General features: G+C 44.5%; 3 long non-coding RNA genes across 4 annotated transcripts in view; 2 read left to right on the forward strand and 1 right to left on the reverse strand.

The window, feature by feature from the left end:
* The window catches only part of LOC105481038 (uncharacterized), a 44,250-nt gene that overhangs the window by 17,772 nt on the left and 8,938 nt on the right, over positions 1-17,540 (forward strand). The gene's annotated exons all lie outside the window — the stretch shown is intronic.
* LOC105481037 (uncharacterized) lies at positions 1,127-8,315 on the forward strand. Its single transcript, XR_011612774.1, has 4 exons — positions 1,127-1,311; positions 1,856-2,023; positions 3,889-3,954; positions 7,595-8,315. It is a non-coding gene; the product is annotated as an uncharacterized lncRNA (long non-coding RNA).
* Positions 1,388-17,540, reverse strand: part of LOC139358189 (uncharacterized) — a 22,439-nt gene continuing 6,286 nt past the window's right edge. The window contains exons 2-3 of the long non-coding RNA XR_011612773.1: positions 10,594-10,682; positions 1,388-1,949 (exon numbers count right to left, since the gene is read on the reverse strand). This is a non-coding gene — a long non-coding RNA (uncharacterized lncRNA). The remainder of the gene's footprint in view (positions 1,950-10,593; positions 10,683-17,540) is intronic.

The raw sequence follows: 17,540 nt of genomic DNA on the forward strand, positions 1-17,540 counted from the left end.
GGCATGGTGGCTCACGCCTGTAATCCTGACACTTTGGGAGGCCGAGATGGGCGGATCATGAGGTCAGGAGTTCAAGACCAGCCTGACCAACATGGTGAAACCCTGTCTCTACTAAAAATACAAAAAAAAAAAAAAAAAATTAGCATGGTGGTGCACAGTTGTAATCCCAGCTACTCAGGAGGCTGAGGCAGGAGGATCACTTGAACCTGGGAGGCGGAGGTTGCCGTGAGCCGAGATGGCACCACTGCACTCTAGGCTGGGCAACAGAGCAAGACTCCATCTCAAAAAAAAAAAGAGAAAGTTGAAAAATTGACTTTGATATGTGGTTAAAGTCCACAGGTGGGTTGGTGACTCTCAGTCAAAGATTAAGTACACTTTTCAGGCTGTGACTTCACTATAGAGACACAGTGTGCAGAACGGATACACATACACAAATCCGATCCATCGTTAAGACTGTCACTCTTGGCAGGGTGCGATGGCTGATATCTGTAATCCCAGCACTTTGGGGAGGCGCAGGCGGGTGGATCACCTGAAGTCAGGAGTTCAAGACCAGCCTGGCCAACATGGTGAAACCCTGTCTCTACTAAAAATACAAAAATTAGCTGGGCGTGGTGGCAGGTGCATGTAATCCCAGCTACTTGGGAGGCTGCGGCAGGAGACTTGCTTGAATTTAGGAGGCGGAGGTTGCAGTGAGCCAAGGTCGTGCCACTGCACTCCTGCCTGGGTGACAGAGTGAGACTGTCTCAAAAAAGAAAGATTGTCATTTGTGTACTTGGACCCAACATATAAAAGGTGCTGACTCGAGGCCGGGCACGGTGGCTCACGCCTATAATCCCAGCACTTCGGGAGGCCGAGGCAGGTGGATCATGAGGTCAGGAGATCAAGACCATCCTGGCTAACACAGTGAAACCCTGTCTCTACTAAAAATACGAAAATATTAGCCGGGCATGGTGGCAGGCTCCTGTAGTCCCAGCTACTTGCGAGGCTGAGGCAGAAGAATGGCGTGAACCAGGGAGGTGGAGCTTGCAGTGAGCAGAGATCACGCCATTGTACTCCAGTCTGGGCGACAGAGCAAGACTCCATCTCAAAATAAATAAATAAATAAATAAATAAATAAATAAATAAATAAATAAATACCTATGTCATACCTAGACACAGGACAGGTAGGGATGCTTAATCTCAGCTCTGGACCTTCCTGAAAGTGTGATTGTGACATAGCCCATAGAGGCTAGGCTCTTTATCTGTAGCAAGAAGAGGGAGATAAGCCAGTCTTTGTGGCTCAAAAGTGTCAGGATTCATTTGGATGGCTAGGTCAGTTCTTGATTTGGGGTGGAAGGCTTTCGCCCAGATATTCTAATTTTTTTTTTCCTGGGCTCAAGTGATCCTTCCATCTCGGCCTCCCAAAGTGCTGGGATTATAGGCATGAGCCACTGCATGTGACCCAGTCTAGATCTTCTCACATTAGAAATGTAAAGAGCAGTGGACCAGCTGGCTCTCAAGGCTGAGACATTCTATCTCCTTAGCTCTTCTTGCAACTCTTCTGAAAATTGAGCTTGTAAAGTAGCTTTGTTCCTTTAAAAAAAAAATCTGTTGTCTGCTTAAACAAAAGCAGTTCTTAGAGTGGCTTTGCCTTTATTTTAGTATAACACAGATTCTTTCTCCTTTGTTTCCGTCGTTTCAGTGTTCTCCCAGTTCTAAGAAGCTGTCAGCATATATAATATATTCCCTGGTTGCCTCAGTCCCCTTTAAGTTTCAGTCCTTAAAGGTTTTCTTCCTAGGTTGGGAAAATTCTTGAAAGGACACAGTCAATATGCCTTTGCTGGGAATTTATTTTGGCTCTGTGTTGTTTGTCAAGGCTTCAGAGAGCCCTGCAAGTGAGAGTGCTCCGTTTACCATTTTGAATTTCTCCCCTTCTGGTTGGCCAACATCGTGTCTCCACTGTAATCCACCTGAAAAACAAACAGGGAAGTTTACACTGGTCTCTGTGTCAACCGTCTGCCCCCGCAATGATCTCTACAACAATGTAAGAGCTAGAAGACCAACTCTGGGGGGGGGTGTGTGTGTGTGTGTGTGATATTTGGGGATCATGAGCTATGTGTCTGGCTTAGGTTGGGCATTGGGAACACCAGTGGCGAACAAAGATAGATGTGATCCTTACTCGCAAGGGGCTTATAGTCTACTGCCAGAAGAAAGGCATTAATCAAATAATCACAAAAGTAAAACCAGACTGCAATCACTGCTATGAGGGAGGATGCACAGTGTAGCAAAGCTTATCATAGGGAAAACTAACCTAGTTAGGGTTTATAAGGAGAGTAGTGGGAAGAGGAAGGTCATGTTCTCTCTGTGACCTCTGAGTGCTGATAAATGATTAAGACAAGCATTTGTGCCCTTGTATTTCTAGATCTAATATGGTCTCCATGATTTTTAAAAATCATGTAACGCCCCCAGCTAGGAACTCAGGGCACGGAGATAAACAAGACATTGCCTAGGAGACAAACCCTGAAAGAAATTGTAATACAAGGTACCAAGTGTGATACTAGCAAGAGGAGTGTGCAAGGATGCCTAGGAGCCCAGAAGGCATAGGGGATTGGTTCTGCTCAGGGTGTGCCTGGCAGATAGGGAAGAGGAGGGGTGTCCAGGCAAAAAATTCAGCACAAACAAACCATGGAGATGGGAGAGTATAGGGTATGCAGGTGGACCAGGATAAAATCCAGGGGGGCCAACATAGAGTGTGTAGGTAGAATAAGTAAATCTTTGGAAAGGACATTTGGAAGCAGAAATGGAGGGGCCCAGCGTCACAACTTCTCTTAAATCCAATAGTTGCTCAAGACCTACATGTTAAAGTTGTCTTTTCCACAACTTCCGTGATCCTAGAACTATGTTCAGTTTTTTGGCACAGGTGTGTTGATTAGTCATATTATGATAATATTTTTCTTTAAATCCACTCATTTAAAAAATATTTTGAAACCTTAAAACGTATTTAATAATAATATGTGTAATATCGCAGTTTGGATATGCTAGCTCAATGTTTTATAAAGCATAATATAATAAATGCATAAAAATTAAAAAAATAAATGTTTCCCTGTGCGCCACATGAAATCACCTTGAGTCCCATCAGTGGTATTTGTATTCCTTGATTTAAAAAAAAATTATAGGCCGGGCGCGGTGGCTCAAGCCTGTAATCCCAGCACTTTGGGAGGCCGAGGCGGGCGGATCACGAGGTCAGGAGATCGAGACCATCCTGGCTAACACGGTGAAACCCCGTCTCTACTAAAAATACAAAAAGAAATTAGCCGGGCGTGGTGGCGGGCGCCTGTAGTCCCAGCTACTCCGGAGGCTGAGGCAGGAGAAAGGCGTGAACCCGGGAGGCGGAGCTTGCAGTGAGCCGAGATCGCGCCACTGCACTCCAGTCTGGGCGACAGAGCGAGACTCCGTCTCAAAAAAAATAAAATAAAATAAAATAAAATAAAATAAAATAAAATTATACCAGGCCTGGTGGGTCACACCTGTAATCTCGGCATTTTGGGAGGGCGAGGCAGGAGAATCGCTTGAGACCACATGTTCAAGATCAACATAGCGAGACCCCATCTCAAAAAAGCAAAAAAAAAAAAAAAAAAATTCTACCACAACTCTAGGACAATATAGATGTTAAAAAACAGAAACGCATTACTTTTTTCCATCACTTATGTATTATATTTAGTGATTGAGCAAAATGTGTTCAATCTAAACAGCTGGTGTGTATGACTAGCAGATAAAGACCATTGTATCTTTCTGCCCTTGGGCCGAGATGCTCTTTTCATCTTATGTTGTCCAATTTCTGTAGTGCTGAAAAGAATGCATTGTCCATACTAATGACAACTCACTGTTACCTCCTCCCATCCTCTCTAGAGGTGCAGTTTGTGGTGGTCAGTTGCCTGTTTTTCGTCGCTGTGAAGGCTTTTAATTAAAAGGAAGGTAATTTGCAATATTAAGCATGTCTTCTCTGAATTAATCCTCAAAACAACTCTAAAACAGTAGTGGATAAAGCCCTATTTTACAGATAAAGAAATGGGGCTCAGACAGATTCAAGTGACTGCCCCTCTTAGTGCTTTGTGACCAGCCAGAGATGGGTTTGAATTTAGAATTATTTGATTCGAAGCCTGGGACTCTTTTTGGCTTCTAACTGACTGCATTCACTTAGGTGGGCCTTTTTCCCCATCCATTTAACAGATATTTTCTGAATGCCAGTTATGTAGAAGGTACTCTGCTATATGATGGGAGATCCAGAGATAAGTATAAATGGTATAAACTGTGCTATCAAGATGCTTATAGCCGCCGGGCACGGTAGCTCATGCCTGTAATCCCACTATTTTGGGAAGCTGAGGCGGGCACATCACTTGAGGTCAGGAGTTTGAGACCAGCCTGTCCAACATGTTGAAACCCTGTTTCTACTAAAAATACAAAAATTAGCCAGGTGTGGTGGTGTGCACCTGTAATATCAGCTATTCAGGAGACCAAGGCAGGAGAATTGCTTGAACCTGGGAGGCAGAGGTTGCAGTGAGCCAAGATCATGCCACTCACTCCAGCCTGGGCAATAGAGTGAGACTCTGTCTCAAAAATAGATAGATAGATAAATAAATAAATAAATAAATAAATAAATAAAAATACAAAAGTTAGCTGGGCATGGTGGCATGCACCTGTAGTTCCAGCTACTAAGGGGATTGAGAGAGGAGGATCACCCGAGCCTTGGGAGATCGAGACTGCAGTGAACTGTGATCACGCCACTGCACTCGGTGACAGAGTGAGATATTGTCTCAAAAAAATAAAAATAAATAAATAAATAAATAAATAAAAGACCAGGCGTGGTGGCACATGCCTGTAATCCCAGCACTTTGGGAGGCTGAGGCGGGTGGGTCACCTGAGGTCAGGAGTTTGAGACCAGCCTGACCAACATGGTGAATCCCCATCTCTATGAAATACAAAAAAGTAGATGGGTGTGGTGGCGCATGCCTGTAATCCCAGCTACTTGGGAGGCTGAGGCAGGAGTATCACTTGAACCCAGAAAGTAGAGGTTGCAGTGAGCTGAGACCACAACATTGTATTCAGCCTGTGCAACAAGAGCGAAACTCCATCCCTCCTAAAAAAAAAAAGAAAAAGAAAAAAGAAAAAAAGAAAAAAGGCCGGGTGCAGCGGCTCACGCATGTAATCCCAGCACTTTGGGAGGCCGAGGCAGGCAGATTACCTGAGGTCAGGGGTTTGACACCAGTATGGCCAACATGATGAAGACCCATCTCTACTGAAAATACAAAAATTAGTTGGGTGTGGTGGGAGGCGCCTGTAGTCCCAGCTACTCAGGAGGCTGAGGCAGGAAAATCGCTTAAACCTGGAAGGCAGAGGTTGCAGTGAGCCAAGATGGTGCCATTGCACTCCGGCCTCAGTGACAGAGCAAGACACCGTCTCGAAAAAAAAAAAAAGGAGAAAAAGAAAAGAAAGAAAGAAGCTTTTAGCTCCTTCCTGGGAGAGTCAGAATTATAAATGGCTACATTTAAAAAATTAATTTTATTTTAACTAATATAGACACCGTTAAGAAATTCAAACAGTTGGCCAGGCGCGGTGGCTCATGCCTATAATCCCAACACTTTGGGAGGCCGAGGCAGGTAGATCACAAGGTCAGGAGATCGAGACCATCCTGGCTAACACGGCGAAACCCTGTCTCTACTAAAATTACAAAAAAGCTTAGCTGGGCGTAGTGGCGGGTGCCTGTAGTCCCAGCTACTCAGGAGGCTGAGGCAGGAGAATCCCTTGAACCCGGGAGATGCAGTTTGCAGTGAGCTGAGATCAGGCCACTGCACTCCAGCCTGGGGACAGAGTGAGACTCCATCTCAAAAAAAAAAAAAAAAAAAAAAAAAAAGAAAAAGAAAGAAAGAAATTCAAATGATTTATGAAATGTCAGATTAAAAATAAAACCTTTTCCTCTTACCCCGATATCCTAGACCTGTTCTGCAAATGAAGCCAGCATGAATAGCTTCTTCGTATTTTTACTTTCCTCTGCCACTCTACAAACTATTTGAAGTGACTCATAGTGAAGACTATTTTTTTCCATTATAAAGTTAATAGTATAGAAATAGAAAACCAAGTCATTAAAAAAAGAAGGAAACTAGCATGTGATATAGTTGCTATGATTGAGCATCACATCTTAGCAACTTAGCTTCCTGGCAGCCAAGACAAAAAGGGAACAAGCTAAGTTCCATAGCTCTCATTATCAGAAAGGAAGAAGTCCATTGCTATTTTGGTCCTTAAACCTTAAGCTCACTTCTCACCTGGAAGCCCACAGAAGGACATTGATAGACACAATAATTAATGTTTTTGGCAACAGCCTTACCACAATTGCCAATTTTTGTCTGCCCTTTCTTGTGAAGGCCTTTAATTAAGGTCAAGGGCTTAACACTGAAGCAGACATCAGTGAGGGCTCGGCTAACCTAGTTCAACAACTGTCTGTAACCCAAAGCAGAATGAAATCAGGAGCTAGTTAGCACTACAAGTGAAGTATACAGGATCTCAAGAGGATCATGCAATTACAGTTGTCCCTTCATATTCATGGGAGATTGGATGCTCAAGTTCCTTATATAAAATGACATAGTGTTTGCATATAACCTATGCATATCCTCCTGTATAATTTAAACCATCTCTAGACCACTTACAATACCTAATATAATGTAAATGCTGTGTTTGTTAGACTGTATTTTTTTATTTGTATTATTTTTAATGGTTTTGTTGTTGTTGTTGTTTCTAAAAAATTATCTCTGCTGGGCGTGGTGGCTCACATTTGTAATCCTAGCACTTTAGGAGGCCAAGGTGGGCAGGATCTCTTGAGTGCAGGAGTTCGAGACCAGCCTGGGCAACATAGTGAGACCCCTCCCCCTGCTGTCTCTACAAAAAGTACAAAAAATTAGCCAGGTGTGTGCCTGTAGTTTCAGCTACTTGGGAGGCTGAGGTGGGAGGATCACTTGAACCAGGGAAGTGGAGGTTGCAGTGACCTGAGATTGTGCCACTCACTGCACTCTAGCCTGGGTGACAGAGCAAGGCCCTGTCTCAAAAATAAATAAGTAAGGCCGGGCGCGGTGGCTCAAGCCTGTAATCCCAGCACTTTGGGAGGCCGAGACGGGCGGATCACGAGGTCAGGAGTTCGAGACCATCCTGGCTAACACGGTGAAACCCCGTCTCTACTAAAAAATATAAAAAACTAGCTGGGCGAGGTGGCGGGCGCCTGTAGTCCCGGCTACTCGGGAGGCTGAGGCAGGAGAATGGCGTAAAAACCCGGGAGGCAGAGCTTGCAGTGAGCTGAGATCCGGCCACTGCACTCCAGCCTGGGCGACACAGCGAGACTCCGTCTCAAAAAAAATAAAAATAAAAAAAAATAATAATAAATAAATAAGTAAATAAAAAATAAAGAAAAAAGAAACAGAAAAAAATTATCTGCAGGTTACTTATCATGCCTAATACATTGTAAATGCTATCTAGTTGTTACAGTGTCTTGGTTTTTATTTGCCTTATTTTTTATTGCTCTGTTGATTTTCTTAATTGTTTTTTCCCACTGAATATTTTCCATCCACAGGGATTCAGAACCTGCGGATGTGGAGGGCCAGAGGTCTGAATTTGCAAGTTGGGCAATGGGGAAAGCCTTCACAAAGGAGAAAGCATTTGGGCTGGAGTTGGGGAGGAGTAGGAGTCAATAGACAGAGAAGAGAGTAAAGGACAAGGCCATCATTCCAGGTTTAGGAAGCAAGTACAAAGACACAGAGAAATGAAAAGGCTTGGCCTGTTTGGAGAATGTCAAGCTGTCTGGGGTTGAGAGAAAGAGATTCTAACAAGGCTTCCATTAAAGAGGCTATATTTGCTGCTTGGACATTTTCTAGCTCTTCTGAGACAACTTTTTGTTGAGTTAAGCGAAAATGAATGAAAATCAGATGGACCATATTTCTCTTGAATACACACGGGCTTAAAAACGAAGGGGAAAAAGAACTTGACAGAATGTGTCTTGGCTTTTGCCAAACCCAAAGTATTTGAAAAATCACACAGTACACATCTCGAACCCAAAAACATGCCTGGATTCTACCACCCCTAATTGCAGCTGCAGCCATTTAATAAAATGAATTGTGTACAAGAAAATGGGGTCTGAATGGAGCGAGCTTCATTAGAGAGAATGACTGATGTAGGGCGGTTGGCTGGTGCCCTTGAGAAAGTACGTATCTCATTGCCCTTGCAGAGAAAGAGAGAGGCCCAATGTAGAGCTTGCTAACCACGCTATTGAATCAAGCTCTCTTGTAGAGAACAACTAAAACCCCACATTATTTAACTTTATTGTATCGTGTGCAGGAAGAATTCAGCATCTCTTGTTTCTCTCCTGCTCTGTTTCTCAGTTTTACACTGTGGGGTATGACAATGAAAAGAAACATGTTTTGCATCAGTTTCGATTCATATAAATGGTTACCAAATAAGAGATGGTGGAAATAGAACAAGACCTCTAATATACTGTTTATTCCTGTTCAAAACCCTTGGCTTGAGCATCATGGACATTTGAAAAGTGGAAGAAATCTGAGGCCCAGAAAGGTTAACTGATTTGTCCATGGTCCACAATTGGTTAGTTGTAAAGTTGGGACTCAAACCTAGACCTCTGATTCCTGTTCTTTCATAGCAAACACATTTTTTTTTTTTTTTTTTGGTTAGTGTTGCAGGGCGAGGGTCAGGCTGAGGTACTAGATGTCCCAGAGATTCCTTCAGCTTAACATCTTCCTAACATTTTTACACCAAACCATCTTGGGTCCCTCAGTTTCTGATCTTAGTAGCACTATCACCTCTGGGTTACTCACTCCAGAAACCTGGGCATTCCTCTTGACTATTCTTTCTCCCTTATACCTCTTATTTAAATAATCTTCCAGGCTGGGCGTGGTGGCTCACTCCTGTAATCCCAGCACTTTGGGAGGCCAAGGCTGGTGGATCACTGAGGTCAGGAGTTCGAGAGCAGCCTGACCAACATGGTGAAACCCCATCTCTACTAAAAATACAAAAACTAGCTTGTCATGGTGATGGGCAGCTGTAGTTGCAGGTACTTGGGAGGCTGAGGCAGGAGAATCGCTTGAATCCAGGAGGTAGAGGTTGCAGTGAGCTGAGATCACGCCATTGCACTCCAGCCTGGGTGACAAGAGCGAAACTCAGTCTCAATTGAATAAATAAATAAATAATCTTCCAGTTGTACAGATCTTCCTTTCTAAATATTTCTTAAATATGTCACTTTCTCTCTAGCCCTGTGTTCACTGACCTAGTTTTGACCCTACTTGTCTTTCTCTCACTCTTCCACTTAAAAACAAAACAAAATTGCCCAGGTATGTGGCTTGTGCTTGTAACCCCAGCACTTTGGGAGGCCAAGGCAGGAGAACTGCCTGAGTCCAGGAGTTTGAGACCAGCCTGGGCAACACAGTGAAACCCTGTCTCTAGAAAACATACAAAAATTAGCCAGGCGTCGGATCACCTGATGTCCAGAGTTCAAGACCAGCCTGGGCAACATGGTGAAACCCTGTTTCTACTAAAAATACAAAAATTAGCTGGGTGTGATGGCGGGTACCTGTAATCCCAGCTACCCGGGAGGCTGAGGCAGGAGAATCACTTGAATCTGGAAGGCGGAGGTTGCAGTGAGCTTAGATCACGCCATTGAACTCCAGCCTGGGTGACAAGTGCAAAACTCCATCTCAAAAAAAAAAAAAAAAAAAAAATTAGCCAGGCATGATGGTGTGCGCCTGTAGTCCCAGCTACTGGGGGGCTGAGGAAGGAAGATCGCTTGAGTCCAGGAGGTCCAGGCCGCAGTGAGTCAAGACTGCACCACTGCATTCCAGCCTGGGTGATAGACTTCGTCTAAAAAAAAAAAAACCAAAACAAAACCAATAATACTTCATATTTTGAATTTATTCTGCCAATTTATTTTTTGTTTCATCTTCATTAACCTGGATTATTGCAATATTCCCTAAATAGCCTTCCTGCCTGGGAACCATTCTCCACACTGCTGCCGGAGTGATTTTTTTTTTTTTTTTTTTGAGATGGAATTTCGCTCTTGTTGCCCAGGCTGGAGTGCAATGGTGCAATCTCGGCTCACTGCAACTTCCGCTTCCTGGTTCAAGCAATTCTCCTGCCTCAGCCTCCTGAATAGCTGGGATTACAGGCATGCACCACCATGCCTGGCCAATTTTGTATTTTTAGTAGAGACGGGGTTTCTCCATGTTTTTCAGGCTGGTCTCAAACTCCTGACCTCAGGTGATCCTCCCACCTCAGCCTCCCAAAGTGCTGGGATTACAGGCGTAAGCCACCACACCTGGCCTTGATTATTCTAGTTTGCAAATAACCTGTTACTGCCCGTTCTTGGTGCCCCTCTATGGCAGCATTCAACTCTAACAAGACTGGTCCTTATTATGCTTCCATGACTCCATCTCTTGCTCTTTCCAATCTCAAACTTTATGCTGAGCACCATAACACCTGTGGCTTCTTGAGCAAGGCGGGCTGCTTTTTATTTGTTTGTCTGTTTGTGGTTATTTTTTGCTTGCTTTTGCTCACTTTTGTTTTTACCTCTGTGCCTTTGTTCATACCGTGCCCTCCACTGGCAATGCCATTCCCATCCATCACGTACTGCCCCAAGGAATTTTCATCCTCAGCATCTGGCATGAAAACAAGCATAATGTAGATATTCAATAAAATGTTTTTAAGAGCATTCTTGACTTATGAGCACAGTCCAAGATGCCCATTCACCCACTCATTCATTCATCTGCATGATCTCACTTAATCTTTGCAGGAGGCCCATAGGCAAAGTGCCATTCATGTGATACACACTGGCATAAGTTGTGCCATTGTAACTGCTGCTGCAATATTATGTCAACATTGTAGTAGTTGGTAAATAGCCACTGTCCTGAGACCACTGAGCGTCCCCCACCACACTGACTCCTCTCCTGGAGTGCCCTGGTCCTCCCTATGATCCAGCTACTAAAGGGTTAACTTCGGGTACTTTCCCCCCACCCCACCAGCAACCTATGGCAGCACCCTTGTTGCGGTTCTCCTGCCATCTGTGTTGTTAAATGCACACTGCCACTTCTGCCCAGAGGGAGGGTTTCACAGACTCTATTTTATGCCTGAAGCTTAGAGAGGTTAAGCGACTTGTCAAGATCACTCAGCAAACTCCTGGTTCCCCTGTCTGCGAATCCAGAGCTCTTTCTAGGACACACTGAAGCCTTCTTCTCCTGTCTGTTTTATTCCTTGTGATGTCCAACATCTTGACTGACCAGAACCTGCACCAGTTTTGACGCACTCCTTTGTGCACAGGGTGAGGCTCTGGGTAGCCAAGTGTCAGGGCTTGAATACAGCCTCCTACATTTACCTAAACTTAAAATACAACAGCAAGCAACGAGGTCTTTCTTTTTTTTTTTTCCCCCGCATGTGAAGGTTTGTGTGTATGTGTGTGTTCTGCAAATTCAAGATCAGCCAAATTAAATTTTAGTTCAACTTGTTCAAACAACATTACATTCACTTGGAAACACAGTGGGGTATTTCTGGCCTGATGTATTATTACTCTCCTTAGGTTATAACTGTTTCACTTTCTCTCTTTCTTCATAAGAGAAAGTCCCTTTTCCAGTTGGAGCTTCACTGAGGAAGAGTGGGGCAACCGGAGACAGAGTACAGAGCACAATATTCATTGCTGTTTTTGGACACGGAACCGAAAGGTTTGCCCATACATAAAAATACACTTCTAAAGGCCAAGGTTTTGTGCTCTGAAGTTCATAGTCTCAGTTTGATCCTGCTGAACAGCAGAGGATTTTGGTTTTGATATTTTGTTTATTTTTCTGCTTTAGCATTTTGTTTATTATCCTTTAAGTTCTGGGATACATGTGCAGAATGTTCAGTTTTTTTACATAGGTGTACACATGCCATGGTGGTTTGCAGCACCCTTCAACCTGTCATCTATATTAGGTATTTCTCCTAATGCCATCCCTCCCCAGAACCCCCGGTGTGTGATGTTCCCCGCCCTGTGTCTGTGTGTTCTCATTGTTCAACTTCCATTTACGAGTGAGAACATGCGGTGTTTGGTTTTCTGTTCCTTTGTTAGTTTGCTGAGAATGATGATTCCCAGCTTCATCCATGTCCCTGAGAAGCTCAGGAACTCATCCTTTATTATGGCTGCATAATATTCCATGGTATATATGTGCCACATTTTCTTTATCCAGTCTATCGTTGATGAGCATTTGGGTTGGTTCCAAGTCTTTGCTATTTTGAACACTGCTGCAATAAACATACGTGTGCATGTGTCTTTATAGCAGAATGATTTATAATCCTTCGGGTATATACCCAATAATGGGATTGCTGGGTCAAATGATATTTCTGGTTCTAGATCCTTGAGGAATCGCCACACTGTCTTCCACAATGGTTGAACTAATTTACACTCCCACCCTCTCCAGCATCTGTTGTTTCCTGACTTTTTAATGATCACCATTCTAACTGGTGTGAGATGGTATCTCCTTGTGGTTTTGATTTGCACTTCTCTAATGACCAGTGATGATGTGCATTTTTCATGTGTCTGTTGGCTGCATAAATGTCCTCTTTTGAGAAGTGACCGTTCATATCCTTCGCCCACTTTTTGGTGGGGTTGTTTTTTCTTGTAAATTTGGTTAAGTTCTTTGTAGATTCTGGATATTAGCCCTTTGTCAGATGGATAGATTGCAAAAATTTTCTCCCATTCTGTAGGTTGCCTGTTCACTCTGACTGATAGTCTCTTTTGCTGTGCAGAAGCTCTTTAGTTTAATTAGATCTCATTTGTCGATTTTGGCTTTTATTGCCATTGCTTTTGGTGTTTTAGTCATGAAGTCTTTGCCCATGCTTATGTCCTGGATGGTATTGCCTAGGTTTTCTTCTAGGGTTTTTATGGTTTTAGGTCTTACATTTAAGTCTTTAATCCATCTTGAGTTAATTTTTGTGTAAGTTGTAAGGAAGGGGTCCAGTTTCAGTTTTCTGCATATGGCTAGTCAACTTTCCAAAACCATTTATTAAATAGGGAATCCTTTCCCCATTGCTTGTTTTTGTCAGGTTTGTCAAAAATCAGATAGTTGTAGATGTGTGGCATTATTTCTGAGGCCTCTGTTCTGTTCCACTGGTCTATATTTTAAACACCTCATATCTACCTCTTAGCTTCCCGACAGCAACCCCACTCCTTGTCCTCTTTTCTCGTGGGATACCAGGTCCTCTTCTGTGGCCCAGTGCTGTTTGCTTGCCTCCACCTCCTCCCGAATGACCTTCTACAGTGCAGCCTTGCTACCGCCCTGTCATTCTGGAAGCCTTGGACGTGTAAGAGAAGTCCAGAGCAATACAGAAATGATGGCCAGGCATGGTAGCTCAGGCCTGTAATCCCAGCACTTTGGGAGGCTGAGGCAGGAGGATCGACTGAGTCCAGGAGATCAAGACCAGCTTAGGCAACACAGAAAGACCTTGACTCTATTTAAAAAAAAAAAAAATATATATATATATATATATATATACACACACACACAAATATGTATATATATACACATACAATTATTATATGATTATTATTTTCCAATTAAAATAAATTTTAAAAATGTATTGGCAGGCAGCCAGGTGCAGTGGCTCACGCCTGTAATCCCAGCATTTTGGGAGGCCAAGGCGGGCAGATCACAAGGTCAAGAGATCGAGACCAACATGGTGAAACCCCGTCTCTACTAAAAATACAAAAATTAGCTGGGCATGGTGGCTTGTGCCTGTAGTCCCAGCTTCTCGGGAGGCTGAGGCAGGAGAATCACTTGAACCCAGGAGGTGGAGGTTGCAGTGAGCTGAGATCACGCCACTGCCCTCCAGCCTGGTGACAGAGTGAGACTCTGTCTTTAAAAAGAAAAAATGTATTGGGATGGTGCATTTAATGAAATATGATATATAAAAATGTGATCCTGCTGGGCACAGTGACTCACTCCTGTAATCCTAGCACTTTCGGAGGCCAAGGCAGGAGGATTGCTTGAGGCCGGGAATTTGAGACTGATTTGGGTAACACTGAGAAACCCCATCTCTATTTAATAAAAAATTTGTTAAAAAAAAAAAAAAAAGTAGAAGTTTCACAGTGAGAACAATGTCCAGGTTTTCTCCCTCTAGAAGACTATCCCTGGGAAGCCAGAGTGTGACCTGGAGGTTACCAGGTGGGCCTGGAATCCAGGCAGGTTAGTTATGGGCTTTCACTGTTCAAAGGTATCGGTCCCAAACAACCTGCCCTGTACATCCCCCCATTGGGAGGAGAAGGCTTAAAATCCACTTGTGGTGGGGTGCGGTGGCTCACGCCTGTAATCCCAGCACTTTGGGAGGCCGAGGCGGGAGGATCATCAGGTCAGGAGTTCAAGACCAGCCTGACCAACATGGTGAAACCCCGTCTCTACTACAAATACAAAAATTAGATGGGCGTAGTGGCAGCTGCCTGTAATCCCAGCTACTCAGGAGACTGAGGCAGGAGAACCGCTTGAACCTGGGAGGCGGAGGTTGCAGTGAGCTGAGATCACGCCACTCCACTCCAGCCTGGGCAACAGAGCAAGACCTCATCTAAAAAAATAAAATAACAACAACAACAACAAACAATCCACTGGTGAAGACCCCTCTCCCCTGAACAGGAGTGGGATCTGCCATAGGTCTTGCCAAATCTTTGCAGTGGCCTACAAGGCCCTAGACCACCTAGCTCCCTGTTTCCTTGCTGACCTCATCTCCTTCTCCCCACTTGCAAAGTCCCTTCCAGCACTGGCTTCCTCACTGTAGCTCCAGTGCTCCAGGCCTCCTCCTACCCCAAGTCTTTTGCCTTTGTGGATTCCCCTACCTGGAATACTCTTCCCCCGGCATCCAAACAGTGAATTTCATCAACTTCAAGTCTTGCCTTAGTACCAACTTTCTGCCATCGTTAACCTTTTAAAAATTGCAATTACAGCCGGGTGCAGTGGCTCATGTCTGTAATCGCAACACTTTGGGAGGCCGAGGCAGGCGGATCGCCTGAGGTCGGGAGTTCAAGACCAGCCTGACCAACATGGAAAATCCCCGTCTCTACTAAAAATACAAAATTAGCCCGGTGTGGTGGGGCATGCCTGTAATCCCAGCTACTTGGGAGGCTGAGGCAGGAGGATCGCTTGCACCCAGGAGGCGGAGGTTGCAGTGAGCCGAGATCACACCATTGCACTCCAGCCTGGGCAACAAGAGCAAAACTCCGTCTCAACAACAACAACAACAATTGCAATTCCTCCTCCCCAAACTTGGAAATCTATATTCCATTTGATGACTTTTTTTTTTTGAGATGGAGTCTTGCTCCATGAACCACCATGCCTGGCACAGGCCAGTCTTGAACTCCTGGACTCAAGCCATCCTCCTGCATAAGCCTCCCAAAGTGCTGGGATTACATGCATGAGCTACTGCATCCAGCCAACTTTATTTTCTCTGTATCTTTTATCTGCATCTGCCATATAACTTACTATATTTGGTTATCTTTTTTATTGTCTGACTTCCTCCCTAGAATATAAGCTCTGCAAGGCCAGGGTTCCAACCGTGTGTGTAACTCACTCTATATCCTAATACCGAGAACACTGCCTAGCATAGGGTGAGAGTTTAGTAATCATTTGTTGAATAAACGAATGAATATGGCTGGGTACGGTGGCTTATGCCTGTAATTCCAGCACTTTGGGAGGCCAAGGTGGGCAGATCACCTGAGGTTAGGAGTTCGAGACCAGCCTAGGCAACATGGCAAAACACTGTCTCTATTAAAAAACACATCAAAATTAGCCAGGCGTGACCAGGCGTGGTGGCTCACTCTGTAATCCCAGCACTTTGAGAAGCTGAGGCCGGTGAATCACAAGGTCAGGAGTTCAAGACCAGCCTGGACAAGAGACCAGCCTGGCCAATATGGTGAAACTCGTCCCTACTAAAAATACAAAAATTAGCCAGGCATGGTGGTAGGCGCCTGTAATCCAAGCTAGTCGAGAGGCTGAGGCAGGGGAATCACTTGAACCTGGGAGCAGAGCTTTCAGTGAGCTGAAGATTGCACCATTGCACTTCAGCCTGGGCGACAAAGCAAGACTCCATCTCGAAAAAAATAAATAAAAAAAAATAAAAATAAATAAACAACTCTGCTTTTTCTGTGACTCCCAGGCTGACAAAGTCTCTTCCCTTCCTGCCCTCCGCCAGTCGCTCCTGGGCACATTCCTTCTTTAGATACATTAATCCTGAGTCAAGTTTAGTTTTGTTTTGGGACAGCCATCCAATCTCTTTTCAGCTCTGCATATCTCTGCCCTAATGCTTTAGGGCATGTCACTCTCACCTCTACCAAGCTCCCATCTGTAAAGGTCTTGTGACTGGCCTATGACTGACCTGTGAGTGGCCTGGAGAAGGAGGTAGCGGCAGTATTAGAATGAGACCCCTGGACACCCATTCAGTTCTCCCTATCTTGGGCCCTAGAAGCAGGTAACAAAGCCCGGCACGGTGGCTCATGCCTATAATCCCAGCACTTTGAGAGGCCAAGGCAGCAGATCACTTGAGGTCAGGAGTTTGAGACCAGGCTGGCCAACATGGTGAAATCCCGTCTCTATTAAAAATACAAAAATTAGCTGGAAATTGCCTGAACCCGGGAGGCAGAGGTTGCAGTGAGCCAAGATCGTGCCACTGCACTCCAGCCTGGTCAACAGACCGAGATTCCGTTTCAATAAAATAAATAAAATAAAATGAAATAAAATAAAAGTACAAAAAAATTAGTCAGGCGTGGTGGCGGGCACCTGTAATCCCAGCAACTCAGGAGGCTGAGGTGGGAGAATCACTTGAACCTGGGAGGTTGAGGTTGCAGTGACAAAGTGGGGGGTTGGGACCCACAGGTCTACAAGCTGTATTTTGTCGTTTGCTCAGTTTAGCCTGGGCGACAGAGGGAGACCCTGTCTCAAAAGAAAAGAAAAAAAAAGTGGGTAACAAAAGGTCAAGTTGGATTTGAGAGTTCGAGAAGGAAGGTAGCAGGGAAAAAAAAGAGCCTAATAACAGGGACTAGGGCCATTACCTAGGTTGGAAATTCAGGAGCAGCAGTGGGTCATTTGAGGAGTGCCCTGTCCGCGACATTTATTTCTGTTCTGGTCAAAGCCCACTTAATGGGAGAAGTGAATTTTAGTTGAGCAGTTTTATAAAATAATTTTACATTTTATTTACTTTTTACTTCTTTTTCTTTTGAGACTGAGTCTTGCTTTGTCACCCAGGCTGGAGTGCAGTGGTACAAACTCGGCTCACTGTAACCTCCACTTCCTGGGTTCAAGCGACTCTCTTGCCTCAGCCTTCCAAGTAGTTGAGATTACAGGCACGTGCCACAGGCACCGGGCTAATTTTTGTATTTTTAGTACAGACAGGGTTTCACCATGTTGGCCAGAATGGCCTGGAACTCCTGGGCTCAAGCAATCCACGTGCCTCGGCCTCCCAAAGTGCTGGGATTACAGGTGTGAGCCACTGCGCCTGGCCTAAATTTA

The sequence above is a fragment of the Macaca nemestrina genome, chromosome 14 (assembly GCF_043159975.1).
Source record: "Macaca nemestrina isolate mMacNem1 chromosome 14, mMacNem.hap1, whole genome shotgun sequence".
Classification (NCBI taxonomy): domain Eukaryota; kingdom Metazoa; phylum Chordata; class Mammalia; order Primates; family Cercopithecidae; genus Macaca; species Macaca nemestrina.